The sequence below is a fragment of the Apodemus sylvaticus genome, chromosome 22 (genome assembly GCF_947179515.1).
Source record: "Apodemus sylvaticus chromosome 22, mApoSyl1.1, whole genome shotgun sequence".
In the NCBI taxonomy this organism is placed as follows: Eukaryota; Metazoa; Chordata; class Mammalia; order Rodentia; family Muridae; genus Apodemus; species Apodemus sylvaticus.
The window spans coordinates 1,714,490-1,731,711 of record NC_067493.1 but is presented as its reverse complement, the minus strand read 5'-3'; the positions used below and the strand labels follow the sequence as shown (position 1 = coordinate 1,731,711).

General features: G+C 38.8%; 1 pseudogene; it reads right to left on the bottom strand.

Annotated features, from left to right (window-relative positions):
• The window catches only part of LOC127673193 (zinc finger protein 208-like), a 129,661-nt pseudogene that overhangs the window by 39,365 nt on the left and 73,074 nt on the right, over window positions 1-17,222 (bottom strand).

Here is a 17,222-nt window from a genome sequence, read left to right as displayed (position 1 = left end):
ACAAAAAACTGGAGAGGGAGATGCCCCTTATGCTGTTATCTGTTTGTCCAAACTGTTCCCTTATCTTGACTACCTTCTCTGAACTCAGTAGGAGAGGATGTGCCTAACAATTCAGACTTGAAATTCTATGCTTGGTGAATTTTCAACTGGACGCCACCCTCCTTGGAGGAGTGAGGGATGAATGATTGTTTAAGGTGAATGGAGTGATTGTAGAAATTGGAATTTAAATTAAATAAATGATAATTAAGTGGGGAAAATGAACAAATACATATTATCAGAATGAATATATAGAAGTCAGCCCTTTATTTTTAAAATTAACCCCACTCAATATTTCAGGCTGTAAGCCAAGGAGAAAAGATTTTTAGCCAAAATATCACACAATGACCTCTCAATAAAGGTTTCTGTGTCTATTCTCATCTGAAATGCCATGATCTTAATTTTCTCTGGCTGCATACTCTCAACACTCCAATCTCCCAAGTCATATGAGAAAAACAGAGTAAGATCCAAGAACAGCTTTCTATGACCTTTGCCTCTTCAATTTCTGATAATTTCCACATTCTTTCAAAATTGATCCTAGATTCTGTCCAGCAGCAAAATCACATGTTAATAATGATTTTGTGGTTGTTTTTGTTGTTCTAAGTTGTTACTCTGCTGCTTTCTTGGAATCCTCTGAACAAAAGAATCTCAGGAAATAAACGGTTGTTGTGAATGGTTCTGTCAGACAGCAGTTCATCAATTTGGGAGCTTAGAGTAGAAACTGAAGCTATAAACTGAAGGTAAAACCATGGACAATCATTGTCTCTTGGCTTGCTCTCTGGCTTGATCAGTGTCCCATGCTCAGGTAGCTCTCTCAAGCAACCCAGACCCACTTGTTTATGAATATTGTCACCCTCAGTGGAAGAGCCTTCCCACATTAATCATCAACACTATCTCACACAGATAGAGCAACCAGCCATTATAACAAAAGCACACCTTCAACTGAGGCCCGTTCATATGACTGTAGCTCTGGAATATTGAAATGTTGGCAGCTTCACCTCTCTCCTGACTATGTCTTCATGTGCATTGCTAAGATTATGTCTTCCTGCCCACATCCTCTCCTAGCTTTCAACATTAGCCAGCATTCCATCTTGAACATACCCAACAAACAGAGCAGTAAAATGGGCAACACTCAGCCAACACTCTCTGAAATTCTAGACAGCAAACCATAACCCAAGAATAACCTCCCACCTATACTAAACAAACTGAGAAACTTTACTTAGACGAATAATCACCACAAATGAAGATGCCTAAGTAATCAGCCTAGAAATAAAAGGAATATTAGCTTGGAAAATAAGTCACAATCCTCACATTCTTAGTACACTTCCTTGCCACATACAACCTCTTTTGCATCAAATATTTTATTTTAGTTTCTCAAGACATATTAGGGAAGGAGAAGTAGGAGAATGAGAAGGAGAAAAAAGATGATAAAAAAAAAAGAAAAGAAAAAGGATGATGAGGAGGAGGAAGTGCAAGAGCAGAGGAGGAGGAGGAAGAGCAGGTGCAGAGGATGAGGAGGAGGAGGAGGATGAGGAGGAGGAGGAGAAGGAGAAGGAGAAGAAGAAGAATATCAATCAACATAATTGTATAGAAAATATTTCCACTGAATTCATAAATGAAAACTTTCCTCAACTAAAAATGCTGCCAGTTAATATGCAAGAACCATCAAAAATACCAAACAGATTGGGAAAGAGTCCCTTTGCCACATAAAAATGGAAAGACTAAAAATATAATTTAAAGACATATAAAAAACTACAGCAGAAAAAAATAACAAATTAAAACAAAAACTAGAAATGTATGAAATCAGAACTATTAGATTCATATCCATTTTCTTTTTTAAGATTTAACTCATTACTTAAACAAAGTTCTCCCTGCATGTATTCCTGCGGCCAGAAGAGGGCACCAGACCCCATTACATACAGTTATGAGCTGCCATATGGTGGGTAGGAATTGAACTCATGACCTGTGTAGGAACAGCTAGAGCTCTTAACCTCTGAGACATCTCTCCAGGCCTAACCCTGCCTTCTTAATGTATATTAAAAAAGACAAAAAGTTTTTGACACAGGTGCTGCATAGTCACAGAAAGCACCCCTGCTTCTACAAGAAAGCACCTAGTCCAGATGTTTTGGACAGAACTACAATCAGCCAAGATTCTGAAGATATTAAGAGGTCATGGCCTGAACTAGCAAGAAGCAAGACTAGAAACCTCACAGGAAGTCACATCTGGCTGATGCTTCCCCTTCAAGCCCATAGAGGACCCACCACCCCACTGCATACAGCTCAGTCACAAGTTCCTCCCCATTGTGGGCAGATATCCTGTGCTCACCATGTCTTGATTTCAGAATTTTCCTGAGGTCCACTCACAGCACACAACAGCAGAGCTCAGAGCAGGACACAGAGAGCAATTCAAGCTGCAATGCTACAGTGAACACACAGAAACACATCTGGGAGATCTCGTCTCTTTGTCTGGCTGGCAGGTCTGCCTGGCACCCTGAATTGGCCAGTTGAGTCTTAGCCATCCTCAGGATAAAGTGTGCATCAGGTCCAGGGCCAGACCTTTCCAAGATCTCAGGAGTGGTTTTCACTCCATTAGCATTGGAAATAAGAGTCCAAGATGAATCTCACCTCACCCAGTCCTGGGGGAGGAATCAACATTCCAAGACAGGCTGGTCAGCTGCCCGTTCCTCCTCTCTGTGAGCCAGGACACTGCACTTACCAGGACCTTACTTTACACCTTGACTGAGCTTTCCTCAAAGAACTTGTCTTCTTCCCATAATCATAAGGATGTATTTTTACTAAAAAGAGTTTTAGCCAGGCAGCGGTGGTGCATGCCTGTAATCCTAGCACTTGGGTGGCAGAGAGAGTGATAAACTGAGTTATAGGCCAGGCTGGTCTACAAAGTGAGTTCCAGGAAAGCCAGGGGTATACAGAGAAAACCTGTCGCAAAACACACACACACACACACACACACACACACCCCTCAAAGACTGTGGCAGTTTTACATAAGGCTATCTGTACTGGGCACAGCCTAAAAAAAACCTTGTGCACTGCAGCAAACCTATCAGCCTCAGCAGACACTGCACATAAGGCTATCTGCTTCCCTAGACTTTCAACTTGCCCACAGTGCCACACCCCGTAGTACAGAGCCTTCCCATTGGCTGTGAGTGGCGCAGAGAGGCGGGACAAGAGGAAGGCCTTACTTACCTGTCACTGCGGTGGGCATGATGGGTGTTGTGGTCCTTATATTGATCCATGCTAGAAATTGTAGTCTTTGAACCCCTAATGGCTGGGCCGGTGGTGGGGAGGGGAGAGATACAGGCATGTTCCTCTGAGCCCGAGGGCTTCGGGGAAGTGTGGTTTGCAGCATGGTTGCTGTTTTACCAGCTACTGTGACTCTGGGCAGTTGTAGTGAATGCCTTTAATTCCAGCACTTGGGAGGCAGAGGGAGGCAGATTTCTGAGCTTGAGACCAGCCTGGTTTACAGAGTGAGTTCCAGGGCAGGGCAGCCAGGGCCATACTGAGAAACCCTGTTTCAAAAAACAAAACAATATAAAATAAAATAAAATAAAATAAAATGAAATAAAATAAAATAAAATAAAATAAAAAAAGAACTGAAATGAAAATATCCAGTACTCACTTTTGCTTGATTTATTAAACGGGTATAAAAATAGACTTATTTCAAATATGTGAAGCAAGTCTTGGTGTTCACTTAAACCACCACAGTATTTAAGCTGCTGTTGTATAACATCAGTTTGTTCTGTGTCTCCATCTCATTCCTAGAGGCTGGAAGCGCAGGATCCTGTCTAGGATCCTGGGCAGTGAGTGGAAAGGGGCTGAGCAGCAGCAGGCGTTCATTGCTCTTGGCGTCCTGATTATTTACACACCTGATGTGAGTGAGCATCTGCTTCACACTTCAGAGTGGCATTGCCCACCATGAGGGACTTTACTGTGAACCGTGAGCTGGAATAAACCTGTTCTCCTGACAGAGTGTTTTATCAAAGCAACAGCAGTGATTAAGATACTTGTGAATTGACCTTTATCCATTCGTGGTCACAATGAGAGGTAATGTTGTGTTTTGTTTAAAGAATTTTTTATTAGATATTTTCTTATTTACATTTGTTTTTCTTTTTTGAGACAGGGTTTCTCTGTGTAGTCCTGGCTGTCCTGGAACTCACTCTGTAGATCACGCTGGCCTCGAACTCAGAAATCCACCTGCCTCTGCTTCCCAAGGGCTTTTTTAATTTTTTTATTGTTATATTTATTTATATTTTTATATATTTTATATTATATATTCATATGTTTATATTTATATTTTATTTACATTTCAAATGTTGTCCCCTTTCCTCATTTCCCCTCTGAAAACCCTCTATCCCATCCCCCCACCCCATGCTCACTAACCCACCCACTCCTGCTTCCCTGACCTGGTATTCCCCTACCCTAGGGCTATGAGCCTTCATGGGTCCAAGTGCCTCTCCTCTCATGGATGTCTGACCAGGCCATCCTCTGCTACCCATGTGGCTGGAACCATGGGTCCCTCCATGTGTACTCTTTGGTTGGTGGTTTAGTCCCTGGGAGCTCTGGGGGTACTAATTGGTTAATATTGTTGTTCCGACTATGGGACTGCAAACCCCTTCAGCTCCTTGTGTCCTTTCTCTAGCTCCTCCATTGGGGACCCTGTGCTCAGTTCAATGGTTGGCTGAGAGCGTCCCCCTCTGTGTTTGTCAGGCACTGGCAGAGACTCTCAGGAGACAGCTATATCCGGCTCCAGTCAGCAAGTACTTGTTGGCATCAACAATAGTGTCTGGGATTGGTATATGAGCTGGTTACTGGCCCCAATATGCTTGCACTACCCTAACTCACCCATACTGTTATTGCAACAACACTGAAGGTAAGAGGAGGCCTTTTGTCCACCTTTTGAGCACCTTCTCTGCTGGCAGGGCTCAAGGTGGCCACTAGATGGCTCACAAATTTGCCCAGAGTGAATAATATTAGGCAGAGAGAAAATAAAAGCCCTACAGCTCTTTTAGACAGGGTCATGGAGACATTTTTGACAATACACGCCCATGGACCCCGAATCACCAGAAGCAAAGGCAGCAGTGGCTTGAGATTTTTGTCAGTCAGGGAACACCAGCTATGAAGACAAAGCCCCAGAGGGTGGAGTAGTTAGGAAAGAGTTGTCTAAGAGATTTAAGGACAGTGGCACAGAGAGTGTTTAATGGAGGACAGACTGCAGAGGAGACACAGATGGGAGGACAGAAGCAACAGACTGGAGACCTGGGAAAGACCCTGTTGTCAGCCAAGGCCAAATCAGAAGATCATAAGTGATGCCTAAAAAGGAGATAAGGGGGCCCTGAGAATCAAAAGTGCCCGCACCACAAAACCATGGTTACACAAAAATAAAGTGGAAACCCACCAGATTCAACATTCTGTCTTTCTAAAACCAACAGACAGAAACTCCTCCTCATCAGTTTATAAATGGATTCCCAGTGGAAAGAGAAACAAAACAAAAATGCAGGACCTCTTAGATGCCTTGAAAAATTCAGATTATTTAAGACTCTGATAAAAGACAAAGCCTTACTCTGCCAACTTCAGGTGACCATTGTAGACCTGGGGAATGCTTACTTAGACCAGGGGTTCTTGCATTAGACAATGGCCAATGTATCACCAATCAATCAAGGGATAGATTAACATATAGTCAGTCAGGAAATGCGGGTGGAGTAATTGTAAGTTGTTTAATAATATTTATTGTTGATTAATTATTGACCAATTAATCATGTGTTAAAAATTGATTATTAACTAATTATCAATCAATTGGTTACTATTGATTGATCATCAAATGATTGATTGGCATATCATGACTGGCATTCTGTTATCGATCACCAATCAAGTTACTGATCCACTGCTGGAAATTGAGGCTCATGGGGGAAGATTAATCAGTCTCTAACTGAATACTGATCGCTGGACGATTGGTTCCCAATTGGCTTGTGTTCACATTCAATTATTGATCAATTATGGATGACCAATCAACCTCCTGGTTAAAGATGATGAGAGAATGACTCATTGCCACCTCTTTCTTGAATCTCCCCAGTGTAACTACTCAGCTGCCCTGCTGCTGGACCCTGACCTCACTGAATGGGCCTCTGTATGACTGCTCAAATAGATGTAGGAGTAACGGGGTTCACCAATGGCAACTGCCTCATTCAGGATGGACAGAGGTGCGCTGGGGCAGTGGTGGTGTCAAATACCGAGATCACATGTGGAGGACCACACCTGGCAGGAATGTCAGCCCAGGAAGTTGAACTGGCAGCTCTGAAATGTCATTAGAGCTGAGAAAAGACAAGACACACATGGCTGGTGTGCTATTGTTACCTCTCATATCCATGGGGCCATTTGTAAGGAGAGGACCGATCTGATGGGGAAGGACTAACTCCATCCCAGAGAGCCACAAGAAAGCCCAGTGGGTGGCCCCTAGAAATTGGGTTCCTCATGTCCTTGACTGCACCAGACCCAGGAGTCCCCACACTCTCTGATGAGACAAAATATATGATCTGAGCCAAAAACCTGTTGATGTCTCAGTGTTGTAAGAGATGAGGGAGGACATATAACTGACTACAAACTAATGTGTGAGAGAAAATGGGTCTACACAGAAAAAAGGGAAGAAATCAGAGACTTTCTAGAGTTCATTGGAAACGAATATGCAACATGCACCATCTCATGGAACACAAAGAAAATGAAAGTGGAGCTAAAGGAAAGTTCACAGCACAAAATGCCTACATGAAAAAATTGGAGAACTCCCATGCTGGCAATTTAACAGCATGTTTTAAAGGCTACAACAAAAAAGAAGTGAGGGAGCAGAGAAAACGAGGAGGAGACATCAAGAAATTTTCAAGTTGGGGGATGAAATTGATAAAATAGAAAGAGAACAATTCAAAGAATTAAGGAGACATGGAGTTGGTCTTTTGATCCTTTTATTAGACAAGATAAACAAACCCCTATTAAAAGATAAAGAATATACAAATTAATGAAATCTAAAATGAAATGGGGGATGAAATAACAGGTAATGAAACCTGGAGAGTAGTAAAGACATAGTTTTAAAAGGGTGCATTCCACCAACTTGGAAATTCTAATAGAAATAGCTAACTTCCTCAATAGATTCCACATCCCAAAATTAAACTAGAGAAAAACAATTTAAACTGACATAATCATGAAGGAAAACAGAATTCATTAAAAATATGTCCCCAATATGAGCCCACATCTATGAGAATTAGGGTAGAGTCCTACCAGACTTTCAAAGAGGATTTAACAAGAATTCAGTGTATTCAACAATATAGAAACAAAATAAATATTACTCAATTTATTTTCTGAGCCCCTGATTACTCATATATCCAGTCAAGAAAGACTGTGTGATAAAAAATGAATTACAGACCAATTACCCTAATACCACAGATTCAAAAATACTTAAAAGATAAAACAAATAAAATAAAATATAAAACACATCAAAAGATTGTCCACCATTAACAATGAGGAAGGCTTCATTCTAGAAACAGTAATGGTTCAACAAAATGGGATTAAGGTGTAAGAAAAACCAAGAATTGATCTCATGAGGTATGTGTTCTTTTATGATATTGGAGATGACTGCAGTGTGCAAAGGCTTTACCACATTGATTACATTCATATGGTTTCTCTCCAGTATGTGTTCTTTTATGATATTGGAGAGTACTGTAATAGGCAAAAGTGTTACCACACTGATTACATTCATAAGGTTTCTCTCCAGTATGTGTTCTTTTATGTATTTGGAGATAACTATGCTGTGCAAAGGCTTTACCACACTGATTACATTCATAAGGTTTCTCTCTAGTATGTGTTCTTTTATGTGTTTGCAGATTACTGTGACATGCAAAGGCTTTACCACATTGATTACATTCATAAGGTTTCTCTCCAGTATGTGTTCTTTTATGTGTTTGCAGATTACTGTGACATGCAAAGGCTTTACCACATTGATTACATTCATAAGGTTTCTCTCCAGTATGTGTTCTTTTATGATATTGGAGATGACTGCTCCGTACAAAGGCTTTACCACATTGATTACATTCATAAGGTTTCTCTCCAGTATGTGTTCTTTTATGATTTTGGAGATGACTGCGCTGTGCAAAGGCTTTACCACATTGATTGCACTCATAAGGTTTCTCTCCAGTATGTGTTACTTTATGATACTGGAATGTACTGTGACATGCAAAGGCTTTGCCACATTGATTGCACTCATAACGTTTCTCTCCAGTATGTGTTCTTTTATGATATGGAAATTTACTACGCTGTGCAAAGGCTTTACCACATTGATCGCATTCATAAGGCTTCTCTCCTGTATGTGTCATTTTAGGTCTTTGGAGATAACTGGGTCTTGCAAAGGCTTTACCACATTGGTTACATTCATGAGGTTTCTCTCCAGTATGTGTTGTTTTATGATATTGGAGATGACTTGATCTTTTAAAGGCTTTACCACATATATTACACTCATAGAGTTTCACTCCAGTATATCTTCTTACATGCCTGCAATGATAATTAGCACATGTGAAAACATTATCACATTCATTACTCTGATCAATCAAGTAATCAGTATGAATTATATTTACAATTTGTCTAATGGTAAAGAAGCATCAGATATTAAGATTTTTAGCTCTTTATATGTTCATATTGTTCTCTCTCATTACGAGTTGTTCAAGATAAGTGTGATAGTTATTACATGGCTCATATACATAGTACCCTCTTTTTATATGGTGTATTTTAGCTATCTGAAGAAAGTTTGAAAATCTCTGATCTGTATAACACTGATTGTATTCATATTTTTCCTCTAGTGTGAATTACAACACATGTGACTGGGAATCAGGACACACAGAAGAATTTCCAATTTCCTAGTACCCATAAAGATTTTTTACACAATGAGTTTTGGGATATTCCCTGTAAAGCTAAAAAAACAACTAATTGCAAATGTATTTCACATTCCTAATTTCTTTCAAAGGTAGAATACTACATATCTTCTTGATTTAGAACAAAAATTTTATGTTTCTTCTTTACATATCCCAATGCTCACATGATTATTATCCATTGTGACACATGATATACCTAATAAAAAGAATGATAAATGAAAGGTTTACTCTTTGCGTTCACACTGTTTGAATTTTTGTTTCTCATAACATGTGCAATATGGACTAATGTTTCTCCACAACAATATTCTTGATTCTCATAAAATTCCCTCTCACCAAACTGAACAATATTTCTACAATAATATGAGTATCACCAAATTTTCTATGGACTATTTGCTTATTAGAATGTTTTGGATATAAATTTATCACTATTCAATGTGCAATTTCTAAATACTATGAGACTATACAGATGGGCAGATCCACAGCACAGGTCTAATGGAGCTACTTATCAAATGGATACATAAATCACATATCGGATCTTGAGGTCCATGGTTTTGTAAGAACATTATAATTATATCTACACTTAGAGGACTGTTATTTTACACTTCTGCTTTTTGCTGGAGATTCCATAAGATATTAAATTTTCCTCAGAGACAAATTTGTAACAGCTTTCACATGAAAATTACCTTTCATGACTTCTATTATTTTGACAATATTCTTCAAGATGATGCTCTTCCCAATCATAGCCTAAAACACAGTACCAGAAAATGAATGATATAGTATTTGAAAATAGCCAAAATTAAAGGTACTGTGAATTTTAACTGCACCGTGAAAGTTACAGTGAAAATTCAGTGACTGAATTATTCAGCTCAATTTTCATATAATTAAAATAATAGAAGATCATCAACAAGCAAGAAACATTTGTTTCCTTCAAGGAAAAAAAAAAACAGTCTTACCTATAGCTTTGAGGTTCAGGTAGGTTTCCAACATCACATTTTTGTAGAGACTCTTCTAGGAAGGATCCAGCAAATTCCACTCTTCCTCAGTGAATTTCACATGCACATCATCAAAAGTCACTGCATCCTAAATATCCCATACATGTACAACACAAAGCATGATACTAACATCACCAGAAAATAAATATAAAGTCTGAGTCAGAAAATAAGCAGAGCAAGCACGAGAATTATGTGAATATATATTTGAGAAAGCATATATTACTTGAGTATATAATTACTGTGTCATTTTAGAAGGAGCTTTAATTATAAGATACACCTCTGTTACTTTTGAACACTTTGAATAGGGTACAGCTTTGCCAGAGAAATGCAAATTGAGAGAGAGATGCAGAGGAAACAGATCCACAATACCGAGCACACATCTGAAAAATTGTATGAACAATTGCTAACAACAAACATGACATTTCTTGGTCCAGAAGAAGCTAAACAAGAAGGAATGCTAAAGGCTCAGCTGGCAAAAGCACTGATTGCTATTGTGAAGGTCCTGAGTTCATATCCCAGCACCGACATGGTGGCTCACAACCACCAGTAATGAGATCTGATGCCCTCCTCTGGTATGTCTGAAAACAAATACAGGGTACTTACATATAAAAAATAAATATATTTTTTAAAAAAAGAAGGCTAAAATGAGCATGGTTGAATCACACTCTGAAGTGGAAATAAAACAGTCAGAGGAGGCAGATGAAAGAGAGAGAGAACTGAAAGGGCCAGTAGTTAAGAAAGGGGAAGGGGAATTAAGGAACAGCTGTGGTGACAGAAAAGGAAGGGCCAGAGGACAAGGACAATGAATTGAAATCTCCAGCTGACAGGGATCTAAGAGTTTAGGCATCTTTAGGATCTGCTACAGACCATGAAAGGGAGGGCAATAGGCAGTCTATGGGGGGTGATCATAGCTGAAATACATAGCAGTGAGGTTTGGACACTGAAGAGGGCCACACCCTAAAGACAGGCAGAACTCCCAGTGGAAAGTTAACTACACCAACCAAACCAAAAACCTTTCCAAGCAAAATTTATCTTGTCTACAAGAAATACAGGCAAAAATATGGAGTAGAGAATGAGGGACTCACCAAACTATACCCTGCTCAAGTTGAGACCCATTCCATGGGGAATCACCAATCCCTGACTATACTGAGGATATACTTTGTTATACTTCCTGAGAGTAGCTTAGCATAATTGTTCTCTGAGAGTCTCCATCCAGCACCTGACTGAAACAGATGCAGAGCCCACAGCCTAACATTGCACAGAACACAGGGGATCTTTGGAAGAGTTGGGGAAAGAAATGAGGGCCTCCAAAGAAAAAGAAACCCATAAGAAGTCCCTCAGTGTCAAATAACCTGGGCACTAGGAAACTCTCAGAGACTGAGTCACCAGCCATCCTTCAGATGACTGTAGCTCTGAAAGGTTGAAATGTTATCAACATCACCTCTCTCCTGATTATGTTTCCTTATGGATTGCTAGGATTTTCTTACCCTGCCCACCTCCTCTCCTAGCTTCCAACATCAACCAGCAATCTCTCTTGAACATATCAAACAGGTCAGTAAAAGAGCCAGCACTCAGCCAAGACTCTAAAAATCTACAAAGAAAACTGTAACACAGGAATAACACAAAAACAAGACAAACTGAGAAACTAGTACCTAGACCAATAATCACCAAAAATGCAAATACCTAGGACCAGCAAAGAAAGATATGTAATACCAGCTAGGAAAATAAGTCACCATCCTCAGGCTCTCACTCCTCTCCTTTTCCACAAACAACCTTTTTTGTATCAGAGCTCTTGTGTGTTTTACTTTCTCAATATATGTTAGAGAAAGAGGAGGAAGAGGAGGAAGAGGAGCGGGAAGAGGAGAAGGAGGAGGAGGATGAGGAGGAGGAGGAGGAGGAGGAGGAGGAGAAGAAGAAGAAGAAGAAGAAGAAGAAGAAGAAGAAGAAGAAGAAGAAGAAGAAGAAGAAGAAGAAGAAGAAGAAGAAGATCAGCATAAAGAAAATATTTCCAAGAAAACCACAAATGAAAGCTTTCATTGAATAAAGGGCGGTGTCTATTAATGTACAAGGAGCATCAAATATACCAGATTGGGAAAGAGACGTTTGCCACATCATAATCAAAACAATAAACATATTAGTTAAAGAAACAAAAAAAATTATAGCAGAAAAAAATTAACAAGCCAAGCAAAAGAAAAACTAGTAATGTTTGAAATCAGAAATATTAGATTCATATCTGTGTTCTTTTTTTAAGGAATAAATTTATTCCTTATGCAATGTTCTCCCTGCATGTATTACTGCAGGCCAGAAGAGGGCACCGGGTCCCATTACATATGATCATGGAACACCATGTGGCTGCTGAGAATTGAACTCATGGCCTGTGTAAGAACAGCCAGAGCTCTTAACTTCTGAGCCATCTCTCCAGGCCTAATACTGCCTTCTTAATGTATATTGTAAAAGACAAAAAGCTTTGGACACAGTTGCTGCATAGTCACAGAACCCACCCAAGCTTCTACAAGAAAGCAACTAGTCCAGATGTTTTGGACAGAATTACAATCAGCCGTGATACTGAAGTTATTAAGAGGTCATTGCCTGAACTAGCAGGTTAGAAGCACCACTACAAACCTCACAAGTAGTCACATCTGGCTGATGTTTCTGATCCAACCCCATAGTGGACCCACCACCCCTGTGCATACAGCTCAGCCGCATGTTCCTTCCCATTGTGGGCAGATATCTTGTGTTCACCATGTCTTGATTTCAGCGTTTCCCTGCGGTTCCCCTCACAGCAAACAACAGCAGAGCTCAGAGCAGGACACAGAGAATCATTCACACAAAAAGGCACCCTGAAGATCCCACCTCTTTGTCTGACTGGCAGGTCTGCCTGGTGTCCTTTGATTGGCCAGTGAGTCTTAGCCCTCCTCAGGTTAAAGTGTGCTTCCTATCCTGGGCCACAGCTACTCAAGATCTCAGGAGTGGTTTGCATTCTATTAACATTTGAAATACGATATCAAAAGGCATCACACCCCCACACAGCCCTGAGGGAGGAACAACATTCCAGCTTAGGCTGGTCAGCTTCCTGCTTCTCCCCCTCTGATGCCAGGACCCTGCATTTATCAGTACCTGTGCTTGAGCTTTCCTCAAAGCACTTGTCTTCTTGCCATAATAATGATGAAAAGTTTGCCTAGACCATTACTGAAGGTTCATTGGATGTATCAATCTGACCCAGGAATTGATGACCCAATGTAACACCAGTCTAGTCTACAGAGTGAGGTCCAGGTCAGCCTCTGCTATACAGAGAAACACTTGTCTCCAAAAAAAAGAAAGACAAAAATAACAAAAACAAACCAAGTGGGGTTTGTTTTGTTTGTTTTGTTTTGTTTTGTCTAAATCCTGGGCTCAGGGAAACTGAAGCTCCCTTCTCAAACAACCCCATAAGAAAAGCCAGAAACATAAGCGAAACATAAGGGAAACACTGTTGAGCACTATTATTAGTCAGCACATTTTCAACAGTGGCAAATTAAAAAACAAAATACAGTTGGATTAGTACAGATTTTCTAGATAAGCCTATCTCAAATCATAGAGAAAAATGAATCTTTCTATGTATATAGAAAGGGTAGTTAACAGAATGTCCTGATAAAGGCTGTCAGCCAAGGGGAGTTAGAAAAATCAAGGACTGGTGGATTTCATGTTGCAGGATATTACAGCTGATCTTCAGTGTATAACAGTATATTTAAGATATAAGTACTTCCTAATGCCAGTTTAAAAAAACAAACAAACAAATCACCTTTGCTTTATAAAATAAAAAAGTACAAGTACGAAAACAAAAGAACTGCTTTTTAATGACACTTCTATATGTAGGTAGCAAAAAGCACATGTAGCCTAGATCAAAAGTGGATAAGAACATCTCAAAAGATCAAGATTAAGAAAGGGTTTCTCACTTCAAAAGGTATAATTAAGAAACATCCCCCAGAGTAAGCAGGGTGCGAGTTAGGGTTAGGGGATTAGGGGGTTATGGTAAGGATCAGGACAAGGGTTGTTAGGGTTAGGATGCTTAGGAAATTAAGGAGTTGAGATAGGATTATAGATTTTGTAAAAGTCCCTGGGTTAGCCTCAGGGTTAGGGTTAAGGTGGCCACCATTATTCTTGATGGTCCCACTGTGTCAATCGTATCCCTGTTACACAACGAAGAAATGTTAGGGTTGTGGTCAGTCTCAGGATCAGGTCAAAGGATTTGTTTGTTGTTGTATGTGAGCTCAGTTTCTATCTTTTTGCTCATCTGCCTTCCTAGTCCTCATTTTTTATAATATTAAAATCTTTCCTGTCCCAGTGAAAGTGGAATGTGAGTTATCCATGAACCTAGTATTCCAAGATGGGAAATATCTTTGCATTATTATGAGGTCCTGTTCACAGACAACAGAAAACCACTACTCCTTTAGTTTTTCTAAGTTTCATCTGGGGATCCTCATAAGATGTACAAAATCATGGGACTTGGTGCCCCTCTTTGGTAATATCATAAGTATTGCATGGGCCATTTGTCTTCACCACATCTTTAGTAAATATAACCAAATTGTGGAAGACAAAATGGTCTCCATCATTACTCTTGTTGGTCTCACTGAGTCAATAGGAACCCAATTGCACAAAATACCACAACAATAAGCTATTCATTTTATATCTTAATGTTTTGTTCTGTTCTTATTCTGATAGCTTCTACCTTATTCACTCAATGTTTTCTCTAAAGAACCTAAAAGTTTATCCATACCACTTCCAAATTAGCATACTGAAAAAGGAAGTGATGACTCTAATATTCACAAAATCAAACAGATAATCAAGGGACAGGTTGCCAAGGGCAAGACCGACTGCTGCCAGCAAAGAATATCTGTGCTACTCTGTGTTGGGTCTCAGTGTCAGTTATTTATGCAGCTAAATCCCCTCAGTGATAAAATGGCCTTCAGTACTCCTCTGCTCTAGATATGTATGGTTTACTTTCTGTCCAAAATAAAAATATGCTTACTAAAGATTTTTTGTAAAATTTTCACAAAATAATCAATGAAAATTATGGAAAAAAATCTTGGACAAGCAATAAACATAAATCCATGGCTTAATGAAATTTGTCTTTTATTACTTATGTATAGAATATCCACATGGGATCATGGTTTATTCTTCACATCTTTTTCTTAATACCAAATAGATTACAAGTAAAGTAAACTGGTTAAATTTGACTAAGTTATTTTTATTCAGAATACATAAAACTTAAAAATTAATATGAATAGACAAATGTATATTTAATCAATAAATCCCCACAGGTAAAATAAATATGACATGACATTATGTCTCTGAATCTTTATTTGTAATGGGTACCATGAGGATATATATTTAAATTGTAATGTCTACTTTTAAGTACCTGATATATGTAAACATACAGATCTGGTCACAGTGATATCTCTATGAACCCTATCCCAATTCTAGTGCACAACATGGTCACTATCCCTTAGGGTTCTAAATTAGTTTTAAATATTTTTGTTTTCCTAGACCAGGATTTATTCTTCATATTGGGCATTGTCTTCACTCAATGTAATAATGATACATGAGTGCTTTTGAAAATGAACTATACATGTGTAAATATTTATATAGACAAAAACACTTTAATAATTTAAAGAATATTTATTTCCCAAAATGCCTCATTAAAAACCAATAAATATACTAAGATAGAAAGATCAGCACAGGGCTTCTGACTTATTGTCTAAATTAAACAACAATCATTTTCATATTTTCAACTCCCTTGAATTTATATAATCACAGAAGGCCTTTTTAAATGTTATTAAAAGTCTGTGAAATGAGAGGACATGGGCGGCCAGTATTTCTATAATTTGTAGGGGGAGTAACTAGTTAGGTCATGTGAATTTGTCTAAAGATATCTGAATAAATTGTTTTTGATGTCTAGAATGTATTTCAGGGCTGGAGAGAAGGCTCAGCATTTAAGAGCGCTGGCTGCTCTTCGAGAGGTTCTGAGTTCAATTCCCAGCAACCACAAGGAGGATCACTACCATATGTCACAGGATCATATGCCCTCTTCTTCTGTGTCTGAAGACAGGGATATTATGCTCACATACATGATATAAATAAATACATCTTTTTTTAAAGAAATGCTTTGTCAATTTTCTTTAGGGAAAAACAATAATTTTACCTTTTATCCTTTGATAAACTATGATACTTTTAAAATGTGGTATCATTGAAACTTAGAAAAGGGGAATAAAAATATTTTATTCCCCAGTCCTGAATTAATGTTCTGACAATAAATTGTGGATTTATTTGTTAAAACTATTTTAACTTTTGGTGTTAACATTTAATGGTCTTAAAAAGAAGTATTTATAAAGAGAGACTTCTATGTCTTCTACTCTGATCCTATATAGTTGGAGTTCAAGGTCATTCTTTTATCTTCTTAAAAAGCTTTCTGAAAGCACATTTTCTAGAAAGAAAAAGAGCCAGGACTACTGAGTATCATTGGCCATCTTATTTTTTCATTCCAATCATTGAACAGAAACAATAATTAAAGCCACCTTGTTGTGGTAAATATTATTATTTATTTTTTACCACAATTGAATGATAAGGATTCCAAGTAAAAGACACAAAAGACTTGGTGTTTATAATAAGAATTAAAGCACTAGAGTTGGACGGAGTATTTTGTATAGTTCCTGTTAATAATTGTGAGATATCATTTGTCTGCAATGGGGAGTTAGAGAAAGGACCCACGGAGCTGAAGGGGCTTTGCAATGCCACAGAAGGAACAGCAATGAGTCACCCAGTACTCCCAGAGCTCCCAGGGACAAAATCATCAGCCAAAGAGTACACATGGAATTACTCATGGCTCCAGACACATAGGCAGCAGAGGATGGTATTGTTAGACACCAAAGAGAGGAAAGGCCCTTGGCCCTGGAAAAACTTGATACCAAAGGGTAGAGGAATATCAGAAAAGAGGAGCAGTTTAGGGTTGATTGGGGAGGGGAGATGGATTAATGGATTTTTGGGGGAGGGGGAACCAGGACAGGGGACCAAATTTGAAATGTAAATAAAGAATATATTTTAAAAAAGAAAAAAGAATGAATAGAAAAAATTGGATACAATGGTCAAAATAAATCTTGATTATAAAACTTTCCTGGGCCTAAACAACAAAGAGTTCTGTAAAATATGAGAAAACAAAGTTACAAACAATTGGAGAAAGGGAGAAGAGGAAGAAGAAGAAGGAGAAGAAGAAGGGGAAGAAGAAAAGGAAGAA